General features: G+C 50.2%; 1 long non-coding RNA gene across 1 annotated transcript; it reads left to right on the forward strand.

Annotated features, from left to right (window-relative positions):
• Positions 1-16,131: 16,131 nt before the first annotated feature.
• Positions 16,132-22,043, forward strand: LOC101725444 (uncharacterized). The gene is made up of 3 exons (XR_001183857.3): positions 16,132-16,965; positions 17,815-20,071; positions 21,060-22,043. It is a non-coding gene; the product is annotated as an uncharacterized LOC101725444 (long non-coding RNA).
• Positions 22,044-24,889: the final 2,846 nt, after the last annotated feature.

Here is a 24,889-nt window from a genome sequence, read left to right on the forward strand (position 1 = left end):
TGGATGTCATCAAGACCCTGGCCTCAGATGCAATTATGCCCCAAACAAGCCCTGAGGGCAGGATGTGAGTGCTGGAAGGAAAGACTGAGACAACCTGCCCCATGGCTCATCACACGCAGCGCCAGGACATCCAGAGGTGGCCTTTGTGGTCATCCAGTCGCAGAATCTCCAAATGCTGTATTTTGTGAGCACCTTGTGATATGCCAGGTACAGGAAACGAGGCAGACATGGTCCCTGTAATTCAGATAGTACCACTGGGCTGTGGGCCCCTCCCCTCCACTCGCTGAAGGTAGGAATGAGGCTCCTGACCTGCAGTGTCCTCTCTCCACCTGGAGCTCGCTGAAGCTTCGCTGTATGGACTGCATCCGTGCATCCAACTGCAATGGAGTGCTTGTGGGAAGGGATGTGCGCTATGGTGACCCAGCACTCCGCACAACATGGTGACTCCATCACGCTGTCCGTCATGCTCTGGAAGACCAATGGGAGGTGCCCTAGACCTGGTGCAGCCCTTTAAACTCTCAAACCTCCCTCCTTCAATGCTCCTACCATTTTCCTTTCCACAGTTGCCTGATAAACTAAACTGCTTTTTCCTTTGTTTGTTGCACCCAAGAGCCCAGAAACGCATCCACACCTGCATCACCCACAGCAACACCTTTCCAGATACCACGAAAGATGGGCCTTAAATCTGTCACTTCCGCTGTCCTGGTGTTGTAAATACCCAGACCACCGTGGCCCGGGGAGTTGTCCAGAGGACCTAGCATCTAATGCAGCCTCGAGAGACGAGCGGAAGTTGACTTGGCTCCTGGGGATCAGATGAAGAGCAGCAGCTTAACCCGGAGAAAGGTCATGGGGGCCAGAGATTAAAGCAGAGACTGAGAAACCAAAGCCATGAGGCCCTGAGTCGGGGCCAGAGAGGTGGGATTCGGCCTGCAGATTCCATGTACTTTCCTACCACCGTGAGGGCGCATTGGTGAATTTAAAGTTGGGTTTCTTCAGCCACGCTTAACAGAACTGTGTGGAAGAGAAGGGTGGGCTTGGGAGGTCACTGCTGTCACTCAGGCAAGACAGCATGGTGGCATAGGATGGCGGACTTGGTGAAGGGCAGAAATGAGGGCGTGGTCCCCTCGAGGTCGTCCACTCTCCTACCACCCTGAGAGCCGAGGATGCCCAGAGAGGAGCCCTTCCATTAAGCCAGGAGGTGTCTTCAGAGCTGATCGGTCCCATTTACAGTCTCCACTGGGAAGAGGCCCCATGCACAGACATTAAATACGCCCCTGTGCCCTATCGCAGGCCTCCAGTTTTTAAAAGGAAAGCAGTGGGTCCCAGCCCCATCACGAGGAAATCAAACGAGGCCTAAAAACGTACACTCCACCTCCTCCCAACCAGGGCTCCACCCTGGGGCTCTGTCCCCACCCGACCACAGCCAAGAACACAGCCCAGTGCCAGGCTGGGAACCTGGAGACGGTGCCCACTCCCTGCCCACTGAAACAAGGCCACTTCTTATCTAAATGGAGCTTGATCACAGGTTCTTAAGAGGATTTTTAAAAGACAACAAGTAATGTGTTCCCTCCTCCGTTGTTTGTTTTCCCTGAAAAGCTTCTCTGAAAGGGTTTTATTATTGAAGGGAGCTTTTTAGATGGCGCTCCTGCCCTGAGTGTATTTGCATTAAGATGCAGCTCATTTCTGGTCTCCGAGAGCCGTGCCCTCTCACCATTAGTACCTTCACAGGCCCTCACACTCACAACACAACAAGAGAAGTCACCGCAGATGAAAGGGACCACATCCATTTGCTCCTAACCAGGCCCCTGAAGAGCCTCTTACAGGGTCCCAGGTTACAAATATGCTCCTCTTCTCCATTCACAAAGACCTTTTGAAGGCAAAGCCGCATCTGTGAAGTGGGGAAGAAGATTCAACCCTTCCCTGGCCCCTTCTGAATCCTCCCTTCGAAACGTTTTTATCTATAGCCACGGGTCTGGCTTTAGATGCATGCCATTTATTCCCAAATATCCTTTTAAACTATACCCGTTCCCCAAGACTGTGATTGCTGAGGCGCTTTTCTCTCTACTAAAAGTTGTGAACAAGGGAAGGAACTTGATGCTCCTGTTTTCAGAGACCGGGAGAGAACGAGGTGGGTCCCAGCCCCAGCACCAGAGACTGCAGAGACAGAATCACCAGGAGGTCTCAGAGCTGCAGAAACAGACACTGATTGGCTTGGAAACCTTGGTGGGAGCTATACCTGCTGGTGTCCATGACGACCACACCAATGGTAGCCAGCTTTCCCCTTGCACACTGGTGATGCATTTACTGTGTCCTTTGGGAAGCGAGAACTGCGAGTGAAGGGTTCGCTGCTGCACCCGGTACAGCCCAAGAAATTTTAGAAAGACCTCAACTCAGCCCATACTTGGGCATTTTAAGACGTTCATGCGGTTGGCTCCTTAAAACAGACAAGATGCTGTGGCCCAAGATGAGAGCCTGCAAAATGCAGACCCAGATAACCCTGGACATGAGCCTCCAGCAGGCCCAGTCTGTGCCTCTCACCAGAAGGCAGAAAGCATGCTCGTGAGCCCCAGCCCCTGGATGCAGAATGCAGGGTTTAACTCCCCTGGGTTTCTCCTCTCTCTCTCTCTCTCTCTTTCTCTCTCTCCCACACACACACACACACAATGGCCTTTCTTTGGTTTTTAAAAGAGAGCAATGATGAAAAGTGCACTGAACACAGAGACAAGAATCCTCAGAACACTTCTGGCCATTCTGTCTGAAACGCTTCACACACCAGGGATTCATCATAGAACATCACTATGAGAGGCACAGATGCTAGAAGATCCTCGCCCAGGGTCACAGCCACCCACTGCTGGCCTCTTCCTGCAGAAAGCATGGCTTAGGGGTGAACCGTGGTCGTGTGCCCAATCCCGGTTCTATGGGTCACAGAAAAATCACATAGCATTAAGTTCCAGTTTCGTTTTCTGCAAACTGGAAATGATAACTGCTTCGCAGGACAGTTGAGTTTAAGACACTACACATGAAAAGTTTAGCACTGTGAGGGACAGGCATGTCATTCACAACCACGTTCGTCACAGTGGTCACGAACTCACTCTTCCCTGGATCAGGACAGCATGACAAGGGCTGGGGCAGCCACAGGGGCGGGGCTCAGGAGGGACATCTGAGTGACATCACAGGAAGGGCTTCCGGTACAATGCTGATCAATTGACAGACATAACTGTCCCTTTTGAATATGTCACAGGAAGCAACATTTACAACCGTCAAGCCCCTCCTGTGCCTCATGTGCCATGTTGAGCATGTTCCATATGTTATTTCGTCTGATCCTCTATCCTAGTTTTGCAGGTCGTAGCGCAGGGTCCGAAGATGACACAGCACCTAGAGGACATGCAGCTGGTGACCAGGCTACTCTGCCCACTCCAAGTTCAAGCGCTTTCCCTTGCACTTGCAACAATCTTGACAAAATGTATCACTCTGTTTCCTTCCTGAACTCTGTATTGCCAGTTTCTTCCCTTTAAATGATACTGAAAAAGTGTATCATTTATAATAAAAATGCCCGTGATCTAGTCCTTTAGAATATGACCAGCTAATGTCCACAGTTAAAAAAAAAAAAAAGTAATTATCAATTCACTAATGGTGCTTTTGCTTGAATAATTGCCCTCAAAGTTAATTATTTTTAATTAATCAACTTTCCTCATCTCTACATTAATTAGACATATTAGCACATGGAAATGCAATCATGCAGGAGACACTGTCTCATCTGGTAAGCAAGTGACCTGCAGGGAAATCTCTGGATTTCTGCCTTTCAGACGTGAAGGAAGCCTAGGTCCCGGAAAGCTCTGAGTCAGCAATGTGAAGCTCTGCTCCATCTCACACGGGAATTTGAAAGAACCCGAGAAAACATTGGCAGGCTCCAGGTCCTAGGGAAGACAGGTCATGGCCTGGACTGAATGCAGCCAGAGATTCAGAATCAAATGCAAAAAGGAAAATGGACAAACCCAGGCCTGTCCTGAAGAGGCCGGCCATCAATATGCACAAGCAAGCAGGTTTAGAAGAGAAAATACAGGCTATGACTCCTACCAGGAGAACCAAACTAATGTGATGTTTATTTTCCAAGGAACTAAGTAGTACCTGATTCACCTTAGAATAAGCAACAGATCTGTATGAAGCCACTGGCAGGTGGACCCAGTCACCCACAGTCCCTGGAGGGGCTCAGTGCCCGTCCACATCAGCTCACACTGTGTATGGAGCTCCAGGCCAAGACGGTCTCTCTCCAGCCTCCCCCCCACCCAGCTCTCGTTGCCTTATCAGGGCCCTAGAAAGGAAGAAGACTAAATTAAATCTGTGTCACTCACACTTGCCTCTTCTAATTTTGAAAAATGTATTCGTCCCTGAAACAGCAGCCACGGAAGATGCCAGCAGAAGAAAGGCTGGCTGACAAGGAGAGTGAATGGGTGGAGCCAGCACAGGGTGAGCCGCCATATGCAATGACTCTCCCAGTAGCATCACAGCATCTCCACACAGAATCGGAAGACTTCAGGGCCCTGAGAGCAGTTGGTTAGGCTGCTGCTCATGGAAGAAAGACCTATCATCCAGTCAGTGAACCTGGAGGCATGAATTGGTCCTCGTCAGACAGCTGCCAGGGTGCATAACTGTGACCTCTGCCCACTGAACCTTTAAGATGAACCTGATCATGAGGTGCCGGGCCACTTCTCCTTCAGCGTGACACCGCCTCGTGTGATTCAAGCCACACCCTGTGTCCAGCTCCTGAGAACCCTTTCCTTTGCACCCCTTCATTTAGTCTTCATTTTCTATTGCATTCAATTTTTGGTTAATTCTAGTTTTTTTTTTGGTACCGGGGATCGAACTTGGGACCTTTCACTTGCATAGCAGGCGATGGACTGAGCTAAATCCCCAGCCCCTAATTCTAATTTTTAACTTAACTTTACTATATATACTTTGTAAGTCATATAAATGACTGAAAATAAAGTTAAAAGTACAAGAGACAAGAAGACGGGGAATATTAGCCAGTTCTTGCCAAGCACCTTAATGTGAAGGCGTCGCTGTGAGTCCGCACTGCCTGAAGGACGGCCACTCCAGCTCTGTGTGGTGGTCAGGGCTGTCTGAAACCCAGCTCTCCCTAGACCCTAACATTGTGGTCGCAAAGGTCTGAGGCAAGCTTTCCTGGAAGACACTTTCCTTTCTCTAATCTTTCTTTTTATTCGTACATGTTGCAGTACATGGCGACTGCACTCACTGTGGGGACCTGGTGCATGTGCACAGCACATCTTAATCTATGTCCCTCCCTTTCCCCTCCTTCCATCCCTCAGTCACTTAGCAACATTTACTGAGCACATGCTATGTGCAGCAGAGCATTTCAGAACACACTCTGGACCCACTAACAAGCTCTGTGATCGTCAAGCTGCTCAGCCTCTCTGTGCTTTATGCCCCTTATCTGTGTTACAGGCTTCATAATAGTGGCAATTTCTCATGGTTTTGTGGCAGCCCAGTGAATCAGTATCTGAGAAAAGTGGTGAGCAATAGCTGGTACTCTGTGAGCTATAATTATCACTGTAAAGAACAGCAAAAAAGGGTTGCACACCTATGATCCCAGAACTTGGGAGTCCGAGGAAGGAGGATTGCCATGAGTTTAAGACCAGTCAGGGATAAATAATGAGACTTTGTCTAAAAAAAGAAAAAAAGAAGAAGAAAAAAGATAGCCCTGAATCCCAAGAATTTCAATGTCCAAGAGGAAGACAGTTTTAGGCAGGTGTTTGATTTGTCTTGGAGGGCAGGAGTTTAGCATGATAAATGCTACCCAAAGTAAAGTGCAAAATGCCAGGGGTAGAGATCTCCAAAAAGCATACACTGCCCTTACATCTATATTCCTGGCATTTTCTACACATAACGTGCTTCCAAGCAAATCTTCCTCTTCAAATCCCATCTAACAATATGTGCATTCAATCTGATTGCCCAGATGGAGTAGTAGCAATCACAGAGTTTGTGCCTGACGTTTGTGTCGTCTGCACACTCTATGGCCCCAACTGGCCCATGAGCTATAGTTGTCTTCAACTGCTGTCTGTCTTTAATTTCCCTGAGTGGAGAACAAACAGCACCAGAGCGCAAGTGCGCTTTCACACACCAGGACAGGTTACACACAGGGAGGTGCCAGGCACTGGGCTGGGTGCACTGGCCCGCTCAGCTGCTTTCTCCTTTCGTCACCATTTCCACCGATGGTGCAGCCATCTGCTGCTCTGACTGTGTAACCACCAAATGGTCATTAAGACAGCCATGAGCGCCGTTAGACCAGCTGTGAAACACCCAGGTCCTTGTGCACCTGGAGAGGGCCGCACACTGCCACGGCAAAGCATGCTGCAACCCCAGGTGAGCTTGGTGTCTTGAGCCAGCATTCTGCCATCAGCTCTGCTGTGCACATAATTTGGCTCTAGTTACCAGGGTCCCCAGGAGCATCGCACACAGAACATGTGAGCACTTTGAATGCAGATGTGGCATCTCAGAGATTCCTGCTAAGTAACGCAGCTGGAAAGAGACACCACTGAGACACAGAGCTCCTCAGCTCTGCATCTGGGGCTGAATTTACGGGGCTCCGTTCCTGGACTCACGGCTCCTGAGCCGGGCAGCAGCGATGGCTCTGTGTCTCCGGGCAGCAGCAGGCTGCGGACTGGGCTGAGCTGATTGTGCGGCCAGCCCGAAGCCTCCTGGGACCGGCAGCATTCTGCAAATTAAAGTCGGCCTGGCCTGAAGGTCAGCTACCGTCCCCCAGCAGGCACTGGCCGTCCCAGCCCACTGCCCTTGAGAAATTGGTGCCCTGAAAAACATATTTGCTCAGATACAGAGAGAAGGCGATTCTCCACCTAATTACATCCACGGGACTCTACAGGGAGACGTGGGGTCTCTTTGTGGGGAGACAAAGCAAGGAGGAGAGAGACACTTAGGCTTGTTTCGCAAATCTCCAAAATTCCTACCGGAAGCCTGCACGGTTAAAGTAAGATAATGTACCCCCCCAAAAAAAAATTAGAATTAACCAAAAATTGAATACAATAGAAAATGAATGTGTGTGCTATGTGAACTCTGTCCTTTGTATTAATGGGAGGACAGACAGGAAGCAAAGTGTGCCTCGCCATAGATCGCCTTACACAAACAGTGCTCTGTCTCCCCACCTCCAGAGCTTCCAACCACAAATGCCTCCAAGCAGCATCCCCCAGGCTGCTTCGGGCTGTCTGAGTCCTGTCCCTCTTCACGTGCCTTTGCACATTCACAGAAAGAGCTGAGCTTTAGCTGAGCCTTTCTCTGGGGTTTGAATCAGTGGGCGGAGAGGCCCAGAGAACATCTGGAAGTCCCCTGCAGACTGAGATTCATGCAACCCTTGGTGCTGACAGCCCATGGAGGCAGAGCTGAAGGACCACGAGTCCCTTGGGCAAAACTGCAAAGGAGACCCCACCAGTGGCCAGAGAGGCCTCTGGAGCCTTGTGCTCCTCTCTCCACTGGTCCCAGATGAGTCTCTCTGCTCCTCACCCTCATTCCCTCCATGGTGACCTCGGGATCCCGTATCCACACTCAAATACATGACTCTCTCTTGGAATCGACGTACAGGGACGGATGTCTACATGGAACTTCAGGCCAGTGTCCTGGAAGGAAGTGGCTCATGTGAGCCTTTGAGACACCCCTAAATATCCCACCTGCCAGGGTCACCCTCACCACCTTGGCCTGGCCCCTGGAAGTACCCTCTGGTGGGTTAAGCTTTTTCTGAGCAGAAATTATCCCTGCAGAATATCTAAGGAAGAGATTCTCTTGGATGCCTGTTACATGTAGACAATGGAAGGAATAAGAAATTATCCTGAGCATAATATTTGATCCTGAAAGACACAGCCCTGGAGATGTAAGGCTTAAAGGGCTGGAGTGAGAGCCGCTTCCTCCCGGACCTCCTCCACTGCCATCTGCAAAACTGGGTGTCTGTTCCCATCTCCCTACCACACAGCACCATGCAGAATGCAGTGGAAGTCTGTCTCGGAAGAGCTTTGAAATCCTCAGATTAAAGGGATTCTACAGTTTAAGAACAAAGGGCCACAAAGCCCTAATGTACAGTTTAAAACATTAATATTGTCCTAGTTTCTGGCCTTTAAGAGAGAATCACAGCTTTTCTAGTTATTTTATCTTCATTTGCGAGCAGTCCTAGCTGAATTGTTCATTTATTTCCAAAATCATGTCTTTAGTTACAAGGTTAAGATTCAAATGGGCAGGGGAGAAGAAGGAAGCGTAGGCTGGTGGGAAGAAAAATGAACCCTGTGACCTTCCATGAGTGTTTTATTTACAACGCACGCATTTCATTCTCGCTAATGGTGGGAACAAACAGCTTCAGGGATGCTCTCTTGTCCTTCAGACCCAGAAGACACCAAAGCTGGGTCTGCTAAGCTCTCCCCACTCAGGCTGTGCACCTGGGGGCTGCTGAGGAAGTCCCACCGCCTCTGTTCCTGGCCGTGAGAACGTGCTGTTCTTGGTTGAATCCCATCATAAGGCCCAAAACCAAGTTTGTCTCATCAGAGAATCATTAATTTTGGCCTTAAGAAAAAGAAATTTATTACAGCAACAAGCCATACTTATATCTGGTTCACAAAAGTCAGTACTAAGAGAGAAAAGGTGGGCAGGCAGGAAAGGGGATAGAGGAAGGGTAGGAGGTGACAAGGGCTTTGTTACACGAAATAACACTTAGTACATTGAGGTGAGGCTGCGCGCGTCCACTCCACCGATCTCCACTGGCAGATTTAACCCTGGCTTAATCCACAGTTGTAGTCAAGCTTGGAAAAGAAAGAAAAGGACAGAACAATGTCGTAGATTGTCGCTGACCGTGGTGAGGGATGGCTCTGCAGCTCCCGATGGCATGGGGCTCTTCGTGATAGAATCCAGCGCCTTCCACCCCAAACCGCTAACGTGAATCCAGCCCCGGGTGCCACCAACACAGTGCTGCCGACTCAGGGGCCCTGTTGGCTGAGCCAATGCGCTGATGTCCCCGGCTCCGTCCTGTTCTGTGGGGACAGGGGCCTGAGCCACCTTACTGTCAGATACAGAGGCTGAGGAGTTAAGGACACAGGTCTGAGTCCCCTCACGCAGCGAGGCACCGCCCTCGGGTCAGAGTGGAAGGTGCCGGCGCCATGTGCGGAGCAGCTGATGCCTGCATCTCTTTATGGGACATCAATCCAACTTGCGGTGCCACTGTCGCCTTTGCTAGGGACAAAAGATGAAGGCACAGACCTGCGGCTGGGGTTTCAGCCAGGAGGTGCCCAGCACTGAGAATTCTGCGCCAGTGACCCCAGAGCAAGGCCAAACCCACATCCGGTTTGCTTCTTTCTGATCAAGCAACAACGCTTTCTCCTTGCTGTGATGTAAAGGACCTGAGTTCAGCCAGTCATGAGCACATCAGTGGAACTTCTGGGGAAAGATCTCAGTGCAGCCCGAAGCACCTGAAGCTCAGAGTGCACCATGACGACTTTTAAAATGAGCCCAGAGGAAATCCCCTACCAAAGCACGCACCTCTTCTGGTCTCCTGGTCTAGGCCAGCCCACTGTCACAACACATGGGCCACTCTCTGGTTTACAGCATCTACAATGAAAAGCAGACTCCTCCCACATTGAAGACCCAATCCGAAAATGGGCATCTGAGATGGACAAACATTTCTCAGACAAAGAAGTGGAAAGAACAAATAAATACATGAAAAAATGTTCAACATCACTGGTCATTCGAGAGATGCAGATGAAAACAACGCTGAGATTCCACCTCACCCCAGAAAGAATGGCTGCTATCAAGAAATCAACCAATAACAAATGCTGGCGGGGGTGCAGGGAGAAAGGAACCCTTCTCCATTATTGGTGGGAATGCAGACTGGTGCAACCACTGTGGAAATCAGTATGGAGATACCTCAAAGAACTAGGACTGGAAGTCCCATTTGACCCAGCTATTCCCCTGCTGGGTATCTTCCCCAAAGAATTAAAAGAATCATACCACAGTGATATATGTGCACCCATGTTCATAGCAGCACAGTTTGTGATAGCTAAAGCTTGGAAACAGCCCAAATGCTCATCAACTGGAGACTGGATAAAGAAAATGTGGGTTTTTTATAAAATGGAGTACTACTCAGCCATAAAAAATGAGAAATTAGAGACATTTATAGCTAAGTGGATGCACATTGAGACAATACTCTTAAGTGAAATAAATAGGACACACATGTATAAATACCAAATAGTTTCTCTGGTGTGAGAAACTGAAAGTGTAAATAAGGACTAAAATGTATAATAGGTAATGTGAAATAGAAAGAAAAGGGGCAAAGGGGAAAGAAGTGGGAGGGCTAGGGGAAAGGATAGAAGGGAATGGGATTAATATGAGAAAATGGAAAAATAGGAACAAAATCTTTGTAAATAGGGAGGAATGGAGGGGTTGAAGGGAGGACTGGGCAAGGGTGAAAAATAAGAACCAAGAGAGATTATGTAAAGGTGTAAATTTCCAATGATGAATGTCTTTATATTGTATACCTAAAATGTACCAATGATTAGAATGAATAATTGATAATGCAAAATAGGAGGAAAAGGTCCAAAGGGGTAGGGGTAGTGGGAGGAGCAGGGGAAAGGAAAGAAGGGAAAGGAAAAATGATGAGAAGTGGAAAAAATGGAAATAAAGTCTTTGTAAATAGGGAAGGGTGGAGGGGATGAAGGGAGGGCTAGGAATGGGGAAAAAATAAGAACCAAAATGCATCATGTAAAGGTACAATTCCCAATGAGAAATGTAATTGTGCTGTATACCTACAATGCACCAATAAAAGAATTTAACAAAAAAAAAAAAAGAAAGAAAGAAAAGCAGACTCCAAGTTACAATTCAGCTTCAAACGTGCATTTCCCAGGGTCCTGGCATCATCAGCGGTGCGGGTCACCAGGGCAGCCCGTGAGAGCCGCCTGACCCACTGTGTTTCATGCCCAGCTGCTTCAGTAGCAGAGGGGGCTCCCATGGGGGTGAGAGAACAGGAACAGAGACACTGAGCAGCTGCAGGGCCAGCTGGGGACGTGGGTGGGACTTGGGCATCATGGACCCGCCCTGGACTGAGAGTCCACAGCACTGCCTCCTGCCCCAGAACTCTGCATCCCAGACGCAAGGAGGGCTGAGGGGTAGGGAGCACACCCCAGCCCTGGGGTTCTGAATGAGGACTGCATGGCTTCACTCATCAGCCCGGCAAGGGTGACAGATAAGGCCTCACCTGCCGGCCGTGTGCGGAACAGAGGAGGAAGTGGATCCGCAGTGTCCAGCAAGGGCCCTGGGCACAAGGATGCACACACTGGGCTCGTATTTATGCAGATTTCTCCTCTCATGAGATGGTTCTGAACATCTGAGTCCAACTCGCCTGAGTTTCGGGAGGGTATTAATCTTATCCTGTCCTTCCACTGAAGAAACAGAGGCTTGCAAGGGCTCCGCAGCCTGCCACACAGGGAGCCTCGGTGGAGCCAGCCAGGGGCCTCTGACTGGAGCTCTGGGAGCAGCCGGCACTGCTCGGTCACCCCAACAGCTGGGAACAGCCAAGGGTCCCAGCAAGGACAGGAACCTGGTGTGGCGGCTGAGGCAAGAGGATTGCAAGTTTGAACCCAAGCTGGGCAGCTTAGCAAGACCCTGTCTCAAAGTAAAACAAAACGGCTGGAGATGTGGCTCACTGCAAAGGTCTGGCTTCAGCATCAGTTCCACAAAGGAAGGGAAGGAGGGGTGGGGGATAGCGGGAGGGAGCAGGCAGCTGGTGAGTAGTCGCCATCACACATCTGTCTTCAGAGAACACTGGTGGCATGGAACAGTCATCAACAGGAGCCTGCCCCTGGGGCTTCTGTGCCTCTCCCCCGCTCCCAGGGCTTCAGCGAGGACCGCCAGCCCTGACCTTTGCTCCATGGCCTCCTTTGTCTTCCTGAGGACAACTGAGCTTGTTCTCTGAGCACACCAATCCCTTCCTTCCATTCCCGGGAAGCCAACTCCTCCAAGAAGGGCCCACTGGTCAACCCAGCCCCTCTGCATTTCTGGGGCATCAAAGCCTCCCCTCCTCTCCAGAGCAGGAGCCTCCCCCTTTTGCAGGCACGTGGGGCAGGCAGTGAGGGGAGGTCAGGGTTGGCCAGGCCTGGGTCCTCCCTCCAGGCCCAACCACACAGCCCCGCCACCACCTCTCCTGTTTTCCTTCCGAGCTCTGGTCCAGTTGACCTTTCTTCTCTGCCAGCCGCTGACCATTACCATGCCTGGCCACACATTTCCAGCGAGGGAAACAGGATCTTCTTTTGTCTGCTTTACCAAACCACAGTCACAAAACGTCTGCTCAGAACAAAGAGGTTCCGTGGACCCTTCACCTGACAGGTCGTCCTGGCCCAAAACAAGCGCACTGAAGGGTGAGATGGGAAGATGCAGAACTGAGAATGGAGCCCAAACAAAGGCCAGGCCACGTCCTTTACCATCCCTTCCACGAGTGGCCCTGGAACATGGGACATTACAAAGGGGACAAGTCATTCCGGGGCTCCACATGGAGACAAAGGCATCCCAGGGCTGGTTAACGCTTCAAAGGAGAAGGACGTAAATGGCACAGTACAGGGAGATGCGGAGAAAGGAGATGCATTAGGACCACGAGTGCATAATGCATCATCAACAGCTCCGGGCTGGACGCAAGGGCTTTTACACCGAGGCCGTATCGATAGGGATTTCATCCAGCAGTAAAAACCGTTCTTGACATCCATCTATTGGGAAAAATACCCGTGTACTCTGGGCTGTAGGACCAATTAGTGCACGAGAGCAGCAGGGTGGGGACAGAATATAAATGCAGGATGCAGCCGCACTTGATTACTCTAATGAAATGTCCATTGATTCCTACAGATTAATGTGAGAAGGACAGCAGCTGCCGACTGGCTAACACCTCTGGGTCAGCAGCTGTAGCAAGGGTTCGAGCTCGAGGCCTGTGCTGCAGGGGAGGGTGGAGAGCATGGCCAGGAGCTCGAGGGGCTGAGTGCACTGCTCCACCTCCCTCCCGACCTGCCCCGTCCCTGCTTCCTGGGAATTTGCCGCGAGGGAACATCGGGGTCCCAGGCACCTAGTTTGGCTCCATTAATCACATGCAGCCCCTCATCTCTCGGAGCAGACCAAGCTCAGAGCAGGGCTTCTGTCAGGCCAGGGAGCCAAGCTCCACCCGAACGGGTCCTGCAGAGGGTCCGCACGGCACTGTGCCCCGGGATGTGCCCTGGAAGGGCGAGGACCTGCTCCCCCTGTGGCTCCTGGAGCTCTGTTCTGCCCCCAGACCCACAGGGCGAGGCTGTCCACTATGCTTACTGCCCTGGGCTTCCTGCTCTGCAATCGGCACATGGCCCAAGGTCCCTCTGGGTTTTACCTAAAGTCTTGCCCAGCGTCTCCATGCTCACAAATATTATTTAGGTAAAAATTCCAAGTAACTAGTCTGCCTGTGCTTCCCCGACACACAATTTCTGCCCACAGAGAAGAAGCTGGAGGAAACTCTGAGGACTAGCAGCGGTCCCTGTGGCCCCAGAGGAGAAGTTGGAGGGTCGTGCAAGGGGCCTGTGGCACAGCAAGGACGGAGCACCCGTGGGAAGCGGCTGGCAGCCCTGGAAGCGTCTCAGCACCCAAAGATGAGCCCATCTAAACCCAGCAGGCAGGAGCAGCAGCCTCACCCTTCCCGGCCACTTCCCCTGCAGCACTGTGTGACAGCAGGAAGGACCCCGAGGAGCGAGCACCAGCAATGCTGCTGCCTGGGGGTGCTTAACATAAAGAGTTCCTAGACACATCACCCGAAACACGTGTGCGCCTCTGCCCAGCACGCCCGTATTACCTCGGACACAGGTCCCTGAGCTGAGGCCTGCACCGTCTGACAGACAGACACATTCTAAATGCAGGCCACAGTGTCCTGGCATGGCCTCCGGTCTCCCGGCCCCTTCCCTGTCCACACAAGCTCCATGCTTTAGGATGCAGCCAATGCGACTTTTTATTGAGAAGCTGCAGAACTCGAACCAGTGGGTCAATAAATTGTATTCCATCCCCCTCGCACCAAGCACCCGCGCCTCTGCTTTCCGTGTGTAATTGCAGGCTGTTATTAGCCCTGAGCTGTGTCCGCTACTGGCCACACTCTTGCTGAGCGGTCAATTTTTCCCCCTGCCATTTCCTTTGCTCACACCATGCTGACCACGCTGGCCAGAGGCAGCCCGAGGTTTATAGTGAGCATTGATTTTTCTTTTCTCTCAATACTGACAGAATCATAGATCCAAGGCAAATAAAGAAATGCATTCTGGGGTGATGAAATGTCTTCCATTCAGGCTGGATTGAATCAAAGTCCATCGCAGAAATGGAGGGCTGGCAAATGCTGGGGGAGCTCCTGCCTGAAATGGTGGAAAAATAAATTTCGTGTTTTCCCTTGGATTTGTAAATCACCGGGGACATGGATAGTCTAGCCAGTGACCAGACGTGGCCAAGGAGGAGACTGTCAACAAAGAGTAGCTGTTACGGCCTCACTCTGAGAGCTGTGCATGCAGTTCTGCTTAGAAGGATCGTCTCTCATTAGCTCATAGCACCCAGAGCCTCTGTGGAACTATCCTTTGGTAAAAGTACTGACTGAGGCTCAGCCTCGCTAGAAACGCAAGAGAGCAATTCGCGTGGAACTGAGTTCAGAGCTCGCCTGTGGTTCAGAGACAGTGCATCTGACTGCATTACATGAGGAGATCCTCACTCAGACAGGGCTCCAGGTGACGCCTGCTGGAATGTAAATACGACCTTCACTAATTAATTTGGTGATATGCATGCCTTGTTTACAGAGATCAATCCATGTTTGATCGTCAGCACACAGGAGGGTGCCTGTTCCCACACAAAGGGCTCCTGGTGCAGGACCTCAGGAGGGGAAGTGGGGGCATGGACTGCCATTCTTTCTCTTCCACCAGCAACAGTCAGCTGCACACCTCCTCACACCCCACGAGCCTGTGCTTCCCCAGCTGCAGCGGGGGGACCACAGGCTGTGGGTGGCTTGGTGGTATGGGTGTGGGTAGCTGGTGCAGGGCCTGGCACACGCCATGTGTTCGTGCATCTATGGTGGCAGAGGGCCCACTGGGCACAGGCACTGAGGCAGGAACTAAGCACACCCCAAAATCCAGCCAGTGCCCCCCTTCCTGGAGAGGACAGCCTGTGGCCACCGCACACACAGTGCTCGGGATGCCTGCTCCGAGGGGACGGTTATCACTCCTGGTTGTGGTGTTTCAGGAATGAAGGAGCTGGGCTTCATGAACTCAGGACCTCTCCACTCCCAGCCCCATTAAGCCATGATCAGGAAGGCCTGCGAGGCCTTGTATCTGATCATACACATGCAGATGTTCCTCCTTTATTGACCGACCTGTTTAATAATGATCATTCGAACTCACAACCCACCGACGTGAGCAGCAGTGCAGCTTGATGGTGGCTTCTTCTACAGTAAAGTGCTGTAAATTCTGCTGATTGTACTGCACAGTGCAGCACTGTAGTTGTACATTCTGCTGTATGTTACAGTGCTGCACGTAAGAGTTATTCAAATCAGAGAAAGTCGGAGTCTCCTCTGACCAGTTCTTTGCTCTGAATATTGTAATGAACGTACTATACACAATCTCCATTTAGCAGCCAATGGTTTGTACTTAGCAGGTCTTCTGACAAAGGACTCATTCTCTATGTCCAAGTGTGGGCCATTCAAAACCAAACGTATTTCTTTGTTTTCCACTTTCCCTGATTCTAGAAAATTTCTTGAAATTACATATCATTTTAATGTAAGCTGATGCATGTGCTAGGCCCTGGGTTTGATCCGGAGCATCACAAAAAAGGGAAAAAGAAAAGAAAAGAAACAAGTTTAATGCAATTTAAGCTCCCCAAAAATGCACAAAAAATAATCTATGTTGTTCTCCATCTGGCACAGCAAGCCCAGGTCCCCAGACCTGAAAATGTCACAAGTCCAGCCAGTGAGCTGGCCAGTGAGCTGGCCAGAGAGAGGTACCCAGAGACACCAAGAGCTACAAGGATGCCATCGGTTTCTGGCAACCACCAAGACTAGACACTTCCCGGGACATTCAAGTTTTAGAAGGAGGACCTGGTGACTCCTGGGTCCGGCGTCTGCAGGTGATGTGCTCAGTGAATGCTTACTGCTGCCTGCTGCCTGCTGCCTGGCGCCAGCATTCCCGCCGGCGGGTCTCTGGCTTTCAGGACCTTCCCCAGGCAGACTGCCAGGGCCACCCGGCTTCCTTCTTGAGCGGCTGCAGCGCAGGGCTGGGTGGTTGCCCACGCTTCTGTGTCTGCATTCGCCAGTTCCAAGGCCTGGCCTGGAAACCCGGGAAACCATGCCTTCGAGGCTCCTCCCCCGTGCTGGCTGGGAGGGGGAAGAGAGGCCCCATCCGGCCTCCGACCGCCTCTGTCCAATCGTCCTGACCCGGGACGGTCACGCTTCGGTGCCACTTGCTCGTTGTCCGAGTCTCAAACGGCGCCTCCGTCTGCCCGTGACACGGAGTTGGTTTTGCCGGCTCCTACGTGAAGACAAGGCCCTCTGGACACCTGCCTGGCTTCCCCAAGACACAGTCCGGGCGGCGGAACCAGAACTGCAAGCTGAGCGCTGAGACTTCTAGAGTGCTAACATGGCCATGCGCACCGCCGCCTCCAGCACAGGCCAGGGTGGGGAAGCCGCCACTCGCACGGCCCCAAGTGCGGCGCCGTTCTCAGCCCCAGGCTCGGTGGCTCTGGTCACCTTGGGAAGCGGACGTGCCGATCTCCTCAGCCGGGATGCGCTCCTCCGGCCCCACGCTGGGGCCCAGGCCGCGCATCCCGCATCCCGCGCTCTCGGCCTTTGAGCACCCGCAGAGCATAGGCCGGGTCTCTGCCGCCTGGACCTCTTGGGGAACAAAGGCGCCCGAGTCCACAGCTCCAGCGATGACAGACAGGGTACGTGGCCAAGGGCGCAGCCCGCCCCGCAGCACCCACAGGGAAAGGTCCGCAGAGACCCGCGGCAGGGGTCCAGGAGGGTCCCCAACCTGCCCACCTGGGGGAGAACCCCGGGGCGAAATGCCAGGTTCCCTGAGACTCAGCCCCACTCCGCAGGTGTCGGCCCGGTGACTCAGGCAGCGCCCAGCCTCCAGGTCCCCAGGGCGGGGGGGGGGGGGGGGTCGGGAGGGCCACGGGAGGTAAAGTTGGCTCGGGGTGCGGGGTGCGGGGTGCGGGGTGGCGGGAACGGCAGAGCCCGGGTCAGCCTGGGCTGGAGGACAAAGAGAATCCACCCCGGGAGCCCACACAGGCCCGAAGGCCACGTGACAGGGCACATTTATCATTCACCTTAATTCAGATCAATCCTGATTTGCAGGGCATCAGCTGCTTAAAGAGATAGGTGACTTCGCAGATGCAGCTTATCTTTCTCATCGGCTAAATTAGTAAATTTAACAACAACGACAAAGAAACTTCAGGGATTTGGCGAGAAAAAAATGTGTGGGTGAAAGGTGGTTGAAGGGTGGATTGAAATGTGCTCCGAGCCTCAGGCCTCTGGAGAGGGGGTCGCCAGGCCTCAAAACCAACAGGACACATTGCACACAGATGATGGAGTATCACTGACGTTAACACTACAATGTTAATACTTTGGAGGAAGTTGGTTAGGATTTTTCAGTTCTATAGTATTATTCTTGCAGTAGTTCCTTTCAGAAAACCTCAGAAGTGAAACTGCCCAGATACTAACAAACATCTGGAAGTGCAAACACTTGGGTAGATGCCCTGTGGGTACTAACAGCTTGATTCTCTCCCTAGGATGAAAAGGACCATTTAAAAAAGACCATCTGGACCTTGTTCTGGGAGGCTGAGGCAGGAGGTTCATGACTTCAAGCCCAGGCTGGGCAACTTAGCGAGACCTTGTCTCCAAAAAATAAATAAATAAACAAAAGACTGGGGGCGTAGCTCGAGGAGAAGCCCCCGGGTTCAGTCCTCTGCGGGATGCCACACCCTCTTCCTGACCTGGCCCGGCTGGCTCCTCATCCCTGGTTCCTTCGTCCTGGCAAGTGTCACCCCGCAGGGACCCTGACTACATACTGGGGGGTGCACCACCCCCCAGTGACCTCAGCTGTCCTCCACCATTGCTCCTTCAGGATAACTGCTCCTCCCATCCAATACCCCGGGAGGACGTGGCCATTGTCTGTGGCCACTGTGACAGTGACCACAGCCTGAGTGGCTTCAAACAGCCCCTGCAATAGCTCACTGTCCTGTACTCAAAGTCTGGCACGCACCTCAGCGGGCTAAGACCCAGGTCTCTGCAAGGCCCTGCTCCTTGCTGGGGACCCTGGTGGGAAGTTCCTGTCCACCCACAACGGTTCGTGAACTGCTTCCTCCAACCTCAAAGCAGCCCCGGGCAGGCCCGATGGCACACACCTATAATCCCCGAACTGGGGAGGCTGAGGCAGGAGGCCAGCCTGGGCCCCGTGGTGAGTTCAAGGTCAGCTTGGAGAACAGAGCAGGACTCTGTCTCAAAAAAAAATCAGGCCAGCTCTTGCCTGGACCCTTCTTCCAAGTCAGACCCCTCCAAGCTCAGGCCCCACACTTCTGCCCACACCCAGTGTCCACTCTGAAGGAAATCGGTGTGGGCTTTGTCAGAATCCAGTTGCTCACGGCCCCTTCCTTGAGCAATTTCTTGCTGCACAGAATAAGACTGGTTGGAGGGAGATCTCGTGGACATCGGAGAGGTGGAAAGGTTTGTGTCCATCTCCCTTTCTTTCCAGGGAAGGCAGTTAAGCAGCTTGGTCAGGAGCAGACAGACTAACAAGTTACAGCATTCCCGGCCCAATGACGGGAGGGAGACAGTCCAAGGCCGCTGAGCTCCTCACCACCCAGAGCAGTCTCACCCTCGAGTGGGGAGGTGACTCCCACATCTTCCCTCAGCTCACCCACCCTGACCACCCAGCCACACTTTTGTGGCTTCTGCGGACAGTGGGGAGCCTGTTTGTCCACAGGGACAGACAAGTCACTGAAACGATTCCTCACCTGTGCACCGCCTGGCAGGCAAGCCGCTTTTCCAGCTTGTCCAACCAGAAAGCAGAGCCCCAGCACATTCAAAAGGACATGCATCGGTTTTCCAAAAGAAAACAACTGTGCTTCTCTGTATGAGTGTGCACCCTTGGTGTAATTTCTGGGGTGTCCCCCAGCAGTGTCCTACAGACCCCTCCTGATCCCGACCTCACTGTCATTCAAGGCCCAACTCACATGCCTCCATTAAACCTTTTCTGATGGCCCCCACTTGGACCTCTCGCTCCTCAGTTCCTTAGAATTGGTTATCTCTACCACCAGTGCCCAAGCCCAGCTGACCACCAGAATTCCCAGCTAAGGACCACAGGGCCACTCTGCAGAAGCCAGCACCCCAGCGTCTCCATGGCTCAACACGGCAAAGTTGCTTTGTCAAGGATTCGAAGGCCCTCGCAGGTGGCAGCTGACCAGAGCCACTGGCTTCCATGCAGCAACTTAAGACCCAGGCTGATGCCGAGCTGTCTCGGGCCTCCTGGACCTCACAGTGGGGGCCGAGCACGCTGCGGGGCTTACCTTGGCAACTCAGTGCTTCATCCAGAAGTGATATGACTGCTCTCTTACCCCTGATCAGAACTAGGTGTGCAGCAGAGCTGCTGCACGGGGTTGGAAAACACGATTCTCCCACAGAATAAGAAGAACCCCAGAGACGGTGAGTCTCCTCCACACCTAACGTCCTAGAAGTCACAGGATCCTATGCAATCACAGGGACCCACAAACCTCCAGGGGTCTCAGAAACCTCACACAGGTGAGGACTCTTACGCCATCCACTCTTACTGCCCAGTATTTTTCTTTTTATGTTTGTACATGCAAGTTCCCCAAGGGTAAATAGTGCACTTCCGGTTTAACTCAGGAGGTGTTTGTTAGAATATACCACAGACAGAACCTGAACCTAACGGTGGACTTTGACTCGATGTTGAACACCTGCCTGAACACAGAACCTGGACATGGGTTTGTCATTCAGAACCACGCGTTCTTACCTCACTTATGCCACCTGGTAAGTCACTGCTGAAAACGTTCCCATTTTTAATTGAGATATGCATGCAGGTTATCGTGTGAAATCTGACGCTTTTGGTGTCTTTCTAAGGCTGTATGATGTCCCAGAACCCCAGAGCTATGAACCCCAGAACATGTCCATCATTCTAGCACAGCCCCACCCCAGGAGCAGAGCCTCTCCACTTCCCCTTCCTGGCTGAGGCCATGACTAGTCTGTCTTCTGTCTGTGGATTTGCCCGCTTTGAAGAGTGCATGGAGGCATGGTCATGTAATTGTGACTGTTGGTGTCTGGCTTCTTCCACTCATGATAGTGTGTCCAAAGTCCCTCTGTGCTGAAGCTGGCACCAACACTGACTCCCTGCTAAGTATCGCTCCGGAGGGGCTCGCCAGCTCTTCTGCACACATTCGTCCGCTGATGGTCACTCGGGCTGTCCCTAGTCAGGGGCTTCCGGGAGTGACACTGCTATGAATGTGCATGTGACAGTTTTGTGAGTGTGTGTTTTCAGTTCTCTGGATACCTAGGAACGGAATTGCTGAGTTATGAGACAGCTCTGTATGTCACAGAAATCTGTTAAGTTTATTCATCTGTAAAATGTAGCAAGTAATCAATCCACTTCCCTATGAACCCCTGGAGGAGGTGACCGGAGTCAAATATAGAAAGCCCTCTGCAAACACTAAAACACAAGTAAGCTCAAGGTGCGATCATCATACTTCAAAAGCACTATGCAAGCACTTTACACATAGTAGGTGCTCCATAAAGATGTGTGCTCATTGATTTCCAAAATTATCAAGCAAAAAGAAAAAAGACAGATCATTAAGGGATGTTAAATCCTGAGTGTTTTCTGGAACAGCAGAAACCAGTTATTCAGTGAATGCCAGGCATCTGCATTTGATTTGTTTTCCTGGAGCAGAACAATGAATGTTGAAATAGAATAAAATTGACCCAGTGTCTTTAACGGAACTCTCACACCAGTGATCCATTTCTTCAGACAGGCTCTGGAGTGGACAGCATGAGTGCACCGTGATGTTTGGCGAGATTTCTGCTCCTCGGCACCTTGAAAGAAGAGCTCTGTCAAATCTCCGTTAAACGCCGAGTCGGGCCCCTGCCCAGCAACCCTAAGGAGGAAGCCGAATTTTTTTCAATAAACTGCAAATTGGCCTCCGTGGGAAACATGTCACCGCCATTTCACCAGAGTGTTCATTCAGGTGTTCTGTCTAAATTGAGACTTTTGGGCACTAATAATAATTAACTACTTTCTTAGCAGTGAAAAAAGTCTTAAATGCCTATTTACTTAATGGTCCCCTAGGGTGTCTTTGTTTTGAATGGGATTAAAAAAAAAAAAAAAAAATCTTAGCTGCAAAATAAGCAGGTGATTCTAATCAATAAAGCCAGAGGACTATATTGATTACAAGAACTCCATTCTTCAGTCATTAACCCTGTGAATTCTCCACCAAACTGAGTAAGACTATTTCTAGCAGTTAGTCCCCAGTCTCACTGAGAAACTGGAGTCTCATCTCCACCTTCCTGCCTCCATTTGGCCTCCAGTGCCCTTTTCGGGGGCCCTTTCCACGGGTGCCTTTCCTCTCTCACTACGGCGCATGCTCAGAGGTCTCATGTTGTTTTCCTGCTTTGGTGGCAATGGATTTGGTGCAAGGGACTCAAGCCTAGCCTGGGAATTGCTTTCACTGAGGTCGGAGGCTTCCTCTCCTTTTTGGTGATTGCCAACAAGTAGGGATGAGAAACAGCATTGATTTTATTAGAGAACAACAGCAGTTAGCACTGTGACCATGGATCGTACCTGTAATCTGTTGCATCCCCCCCGTCTGGCACGAGTTGCAGACTTTAAGTTCATGGAGTAAGTGAACCGAGTGTAGTTTCAATCACTGCTGTCCCCCCTCCCAGAAAGGGGTAATGCAGTGTGACCCCACCAAGACAGGGGCTCTCCCACGAAGCCAGCCACGCTATCCCACCCTTCCTGGCCAACAGCCTTGCCCAGAAACGAGTGGGAGCAGATCTGTGATTCTCGAGTTTGACACCTGAGGATCTGGCTGAGTCCAGGGTCTACAGAAGGGCTTGGACCCCAGCTGTGAGGAGCAGTGGCCCTGTTCATGGAGCGCTTTAGGGGCAGAGGCCAGATGCTATCTGAGGATGCCTCGCCCTGGCATGGAGGCCCCGATCTGTGTGTCTTGTGTGGATTTCTACCTTGCTCTATGGGACTTATGTGAGCTATATGCTCTGCTGGCAAAGTAATTGCTTCTTGGTCTCTGTGTCTTCTCTCCATCCCTCAGCCATGCAATACTTGGCATTTATTAGATGCTTGATAAGGAAAAAATGAATGAGATCTGATATCACCATTTACTCTTTCTAAGAACATCCTTGCCCTAGCCACATTCCTCATTGCTGGGACAAACACCGAGCCCCAAAATTTAAGAGAGGAGAGGTTTATTTTGGCTCACGTTTCAGTGCAGAGCGGGCCGCCTCTGAGGCAGAACAGCATGGCAGAGGGCCTGGCGGAGGAAAAGCTGCCACCTCATGGGGGCCAGGAAGCAGAGTGAGGGAGCTGCACCCTTCCGGATCCTGACCTCTTCCTGCCACTTCCCAAGAGCAAGTCGGCTCTAAGCCCCATGTTCCAATCTCTCCAAAGCCCCACCTATGAGCCCATGGGGTTCTTGGGGACACCTAGATATAACCATGACAATTCTATTTAGAATCAGAGAGCTGATTAGAAGGACAGCTGGAGGCTCAAATCTAACATTCTCACTTAAAATCCAGAAGGCTAAGATCCATATCTCAAGATAGCACTCACTGCAAGTTAAGGACCCAGCCTGAACCTGCTTCACAAGAGCAAGGACCCGAGTTCAATGCCCGGCGCCAAAAGTAAAAATTTAAAAAAAAAAATAAAAATAAAAAATTAAAATTTATGCCCTTGCAGATGCAAAGACTTATTATGCTTTCAATTTAGAAATTTATCCTGGAACTCAGCCATCAGATCCTTATGCAAATAGTAATAAACTGAATGATGTTGTGAACAGACTTGTTACTCCCATCTCCCAAACTAATCAGAATATGACATTCGACAATTGGTCTACTAGTTTCCAACTGATACTAACAGGGCACAAGTTGACCAGTGCAGGAACTGTACTGAAATTCTACAAAAACTCTACAATTCTACAAAAAAGAAATTCCAAATGAAATGTCGCAATTTCAAAACAGAGAATTGTATAGTACAATTTTTGTATTTCAGAAAGATTTACACTGATCTCATAGATGGCAAAGAAAAACAAACTGGTACTGCTGATGTCAACACTGCACCATGCTGAAAATACTGATAGGGAAACCGCAACAAAATGAAAGCCTGAAATGGAAACTTTCTATAACAAAACCAAAGGCAGAGTAGATATTGACACAGCAGCTGTAATGTCACTCAAAACACAAAGCACTGGCCAATGGTTGTGTTTTACTTGATCCTAAACATGTGTGGCATAAATATTCTGATAGTTTACAAACAAAATAACAAGTGCAAAATACCAGAGAAATTTTCTTAGAGGATGGAGACTGGAATTCATAAAAGATCATTTACAGCAGAGGAAAAACAAAATCTTTCTGCCTAGGGAACTATACAAAAACTTGTGGAGCACAGTGGTAAGCTGACAGGTGAACAGGCAGGTGCAGCATCCCAAAGACCTTCTATGACAACAGGAAAACCAAAAAGATGTCAGCTGTGCCCTACAGGAAAGGACAGGAAAACAAAACATACGTGCCATCAGTGAAGGCAATACTTGTGTATGGAATATGCAATTTTCATGTGTAAAGACTGATTTGGGTGTGGCAGTTGAAGGCAATATTACTTTTGTTGTAGCATTCTATTGGTATTTTCACTGTAGTTCTCATAGGTTTTTATTTCCGATATCATCTTTTAGTTTTTGTAAGCAAGTAAACACCTGATGTGAAAGTGTTGATGTTTATTCTGAGCATTCATTACACGTTTGTTATTTTATTTTATTGATATCTTATGTCCCTGCTAAGTGTACATTGTACAACATAGGACAGAAAGAGAAGAGAGGTGACAAGAATGGCCTGCCACGTAGGAAAGAAAAGCTTAGCACATGTGCTGTCAGTGTAAGCAGACGTGTGCATGGAACATGCAGTTGTCATGTATGGAATCTGCCTTGGATGTGACAGTTGAAGATTATCTGTGTTGTAGAGTTTTATTGGTATTTTGACTGCAGTTCACATAGGTTTTTATTTCTGATGTTATCTTTTAGGTTTTGTAAGCAAGTCCACAGCTTGGGAAAATGTTAATGTTTATTCTAAACAGACAATACATATTAATAATTTAGACCTTTATTTTATTGATATGTTATGTTCCTGCTAACTAAACATTGTATAATTATAAGAACCTCTTGACAAAACTGCCAGACTAGCAAGATATCAAGTGTGTCCTACACAAAGGCCAGGAAAGCGAAGCACACGTGCTGTCAGTGTAAGCAATATGTGTGTGTGGAACGTGCTGTTGTCAGGTGTGAAGACTGCCTTAGGTGTGATAGTTGAAGTAAAGATCATTTTTTGTAGAGTGCTATTGGTTTTTTCATTGTAGTTCATATAGGAATTTCTGGCATTTTTTTAGACTTTGTACACCAAAAACCAGTCAATGTTGAAAATTTTTATGCTTTTTTATAAACATTCAATACATATAAGAAAATGCAATAATTTGTTTATGATTTTTTTCATGTTAAGCTCTCATTGTTTAATGTAATAAAACTCATAAAATTAATAATTCATCAATAGAAACGGTCTAAAAAATAACCATGACTTTGA

The sequence above is a fragment of the Heterocephalus glaber genome, unplaced genomic scaffold, assembly GCF_053883595.1.
Source record: "Heterocephalus glaber isolate CG9 unplaced genomic scaffold, H.glaber_assembly_v1.0 deba00000122, whole genome shotgun sequence".
Lineage (NCBI taxonomy): Eukaryota > Metazoa > Chordata > Mammalia > Rodentia > Bathyergidae > Heterocephalus > Heterocephalus glaber.